The following is a 4,233-nucleotide window of genomic DNA, read 5'->3' as shown; positions in this document are numbered from 1 at the left end:
TTAGCCGAGTGAAGGCTTGACTCTGAAGCACGAGGCAAGATGAGCCAGCGATTCCAAGTGCGCACGCGTCTTTTTCTTGTTTTTTCGTGTGTGTGTGTGTGTGTGTGTGTGTTTTACTATTTTCAGATTTTTATTTTTCTTATGTTTTTTATTTTTTCTAAACTTTTATAGTTTTTGCAATATATGGTGAATTTTTTTCTAATATATGGTAAAAGTTAATCTCAAATACAATGAACATTTTTATAATATACAACTATTTCTTTGAATACTTTGATTCTTTCTAATATATAGTGAACTTTTTTATTTATATATGATGAACATTTTTATAACATACACCGAACATTTTTAATGTACATTGAACTTTTTATTATATATACTGAACACTTTTATATATAACACGTACTGAAAATAAATTCTAATTTTTTTATATTTTTAAAATATCTATCCCAAAAATAAAAATAGCCAGTTTTTCAGGGAGTGAAAAACCCGACTAAAAACAGAAGAAGAAGAAAGTTAGAAAAGCGGGTAACAAGCAGAGTGGGCCAGCCAATTTATGCTGGCCTTCAGCGAATGCTCCCCTGTTTGACGCTCACTGGCGTTACCCGAGAGCCATATCTTGCATATAGCACGGTGGAAGGAGCTCACGGCTGAAGGATTCTTTTTTCCAGCATAGCTACTGGGTATGTTTTCTGTACATTTTCTGAATAGGGTTTCTCACCTGAAGGAATTATCTCTTAAGGATACATTGTACATTTTCTGTACATATCTGAAACATTATTTTATACACGGCTAACATTTCTACAAATATATATATATATATATGTTTCTGATGTCTACTTTTTTTCATACACGTTGTACATCATTCGTATACGTCAGAAGCATTTTTCAATACACATCTAACGCTTTTCATGCACATTATTCGTTTTTTTAAATTTTCATTGTAAATCCAACAAATAGTCTAAAATATATTTAACGGTTATAGAATTAATGTTACGTACACTGTATACATTATTTTCACATTTTTCTAGGGGGTTTCATGGCACCCCTAGATCTGCCTAGGGTCTCACGCACTAGAAAAGTCTAGGACCGGCATCTTCACCACTTCATATTTCAACCCCATCTTGTCATCTGTCGCATCGATGAAGATTGTTGAACCTTCACCAGCCTCACCTTTGACTAGCATCTCAGAGAGCATTGTTATCACATTTCTTTCCACCCACCTTCTTATGGGTCTTGCACCATACATCTGTAGGTACACAAATGGTTACTAAAAGATACTACCAAAATTATGTATAAAGAAAAGAAGCTAGATGTACTAACCGGATTGTATGACTCCGACATTATGACGTCCAACAAGGCATCGCTTGTAGACAGAGAGATGCCCTTATTAGCTACTCTAGCTACAACGTTCTTAATCTGAATTTTTGCAACCTCTTTCATTTGTTCATAGGAAAGTGACTCGAATATCACAATCTCACTAATCCCGTTGAGAAGTTCGGGCTTGAAGAACTTCTGAACCTGCATAAGCAACAACATGAATGTCAATCAGTAGTAGGAACTATTGCATGGAGTCCTTACATGACAATTTGGGATTAACAAACCTTTTTCATGACAAGGTTCCTTGCAAGTTCTAATGGCTTTTCTCCAGTCATTTTTGTTGTAAGGTATTCTGATCCAAGATTTGAGGTCATAATGATGATAGTATTCTTAAAGTCAACAATTTTACCTTTGCCATCAGTCAACATGCCATCATCAAGAATTTGAAGAAAAATATTAAACACCGAGGGATGTGCCTTCTCGACCTCATCAAAAAGGTAAGGCTATATGGATGCCTTCTCACCTTTTCAGTCAATTGTCCGCTATCTTCATATCCAATATAGCTTTAAGAGTATCAAAAAGAAGCATTTATATTAGGCAAACTAATTAATTAGACTAAGCATGAAAATATATCTTATTTCTAAGAGGAATATTAATGCACACGAAAGTAAGTAGTACCTTGGAGGTGCTCCAATGAGACGTGTTACAGACCCAGCAGTAGCATATTCAGACATGTCAACCCGAACAGGCATCTTTTCACTGTCAAATAGTTGCTCGGCAAGAGCTTTTGCAAGCTCTGTCTTTCCAACACCAGACGGGTCTAAAAAGAGGAAAGTACCTGTCGGTTGGCTAGGTTGATCAAGGCCGGCCCTAGAGCGTAACACCGCTTGCGCAACCAAATTGACCGCTTCATCTTGACCAATAACCCGCTCATGCAATCTGTCTCGAATATGGATTAATTTGTCCTTCTCCTCTTCACAAAGCGTAGCGACAGGAATTCCAGTCCATCGACTCACAACCTACAAATAATAATTGTTGGAACATGCATGACAATCACATCACATGATAAAAATCAATTTACTAAAATATATATAATGAGAGAGAGAGAGAGAGAGAGAGAAAGAGAGAGAGAGAGAGGGAGAGAGGGAGTGCCTACCTGTGCGACATCATTTGGATCAACAATTGCTTTCTTCACTCTATTTGTGGAGCTACTTTTCGTGTTGACAACCACTTTTTTATTTGCATCGTTTAAGCTAGTGGGAGTAGTGTTGTCATCTACTAGTACTTGGTTGTCAATCTGCTTCATCTTTCTGGCTATGAAAGTACATGCCTCGTCGATCAGATCAATTGCCTTATCTGGAAATTGACGACCTGAAACATACATACAACAATGAAAATCATCAGCGTTTCAAATCAAATCAGCAAAAGGCACAACGGAACGGAGTGAGGGCAGATGAATTGTTGACGATGGTACTGATACCGGTGATGTAGCGGGCACCGAGGCGCGCAGCAGCGACGAGAGCGGCATCCTGAATCTCGAGTCCATGGTGGTCTTGGAATCGTTGCTTTAGCCCCCGCAAGATGGCAATGGTGGCCTCAATGCTCGGCTCCCCGACGTGCACTTTCTGAAACCGTCGCTCGAGCGCAGGGTCCTTCTCCACGTACTGGCGGTACTCGTCAAAGGTGGTGGCCCCCACGCAGCGGATGCGGCCGCGGGCCAGCGCCGGCTTGAGCATGTTGGAGGCGCTGGTGCAGTTGGTCCGGCTGCTGCCGGCCGAGTAGAGCATGTGCATCTCGTCCAAACAGTATGATCTTGCCGTTGGACGCCTCTGCCCGGTTGATCACGTTCTTCATGCGCTCCTCGAACATGCCACGGTACCGCGTGCCGGCCACCATGGCCGCGAGGTCGACCTCCACGACGCGCGTCGGGGACGGCCCCGGACGCGATGCGCTGCGCGAGGCCCTCGGCGACGGCGGTCTTGCCGACCCCGGCGGCGCCGACGAGCGCCGCGCAGTTCTTGGTCCTGCGGCAGAGGATGTCGACGACGCGGTCGATCTCGTCGTCGCGGCCGATGACCGGGTCGCCCTCGCCGGTCATGTCCCGGCCGTAGGTGCGCAGGCACTTGCGGGACTGGAAGTAGCTCCACGCCCAGTGGCACAGCGCGGAGGTTGCTAGAGCGACGACCGTGCAGCACGCGCGCTCTAGCAAGAGCTGGCCACTGACGGGCGGGCGTTGCACGGTAATCGCACGCACAGAAGTGACCCTGTCCCTGTCATCACGCGGAGGCGGTTGCCGCCTCTTCTTATTAACCTTCCACCGAATCATCGCTACCTTTTTTGAAGGCTAATTTGGGGTCCTGGCACTCGCAAAATCGCTGGGCCCTCATGACCTTTTTATATACTACTATATGCGTTATGCGTTATCAGATGTAGAATCCGTGTCGGTGTCGCCCAAATCTCCTAGTACGTACACAAATAGGAACCAGACGACTGATTAGAACCCACAGCCGGGCCAAGCTCCGCGGCGACCGACTCCGATGACCAGGTCGTCCTGCACGTCGGCGATGATGACCTTGCCGCCATTCCTGATCAACTCCGTGGCTGCCGCCTTGCCGATCGATGCCGCTCTTCTCTGCTCTACCTTACGTGCGCTCCTTGTTATCCCAGCTAGGCTCGCCATACGGTCCTCACAGTCTCCACACTTCTCCATCCAATTCTTTCACCGACATGCCAATGACACTAAAGGTAATAGTGCGGGAGTAGATCCTTACCTCCTTCTTCCAACTAATAGCAATCCACCTTTTCTTCAATCAAGACTTGGTGCTACGATTTTATGATCCATCTTCAACTTCCTCATCAACTCATCCGCCCTATCTTCATCCAGATGTGTCTCCTCTCGGGCAGGGAAAAAAACGC

General features: G+C 44.7%; 1 pseudogene; it reads right to left on the bottom strand.

Moving 5' to 3' along the window:
* Nucleotides 1-1,063: 1,063 nt before the first annotated feature.
* On the bottom strand, nt 1,064-3,430 carry LOC119359058 (annotated as a pseudogene).
* Between the last annotated feature and the right edge of the window lie 803 nt (nt 3,431-4,233).

This window comes from Triticum dicoccoides, chromosome 2A (assembly GCF_002162155.2).
Source record: "Triticum dicoccoides isolate Atlit2015 ecotype Zavitan chromosome 2A, WEW_v2.0, whole genome shotgun sequence".
NCBI lineage: Eukaryota > Viridiplantae > Streptophyta > Magnoliopsida > Poales > Poaceae > Triticum > Triticum dicoccoides.
This window is presented reverse-complemented; position numbering and strand designations above follow the sequence as displayed.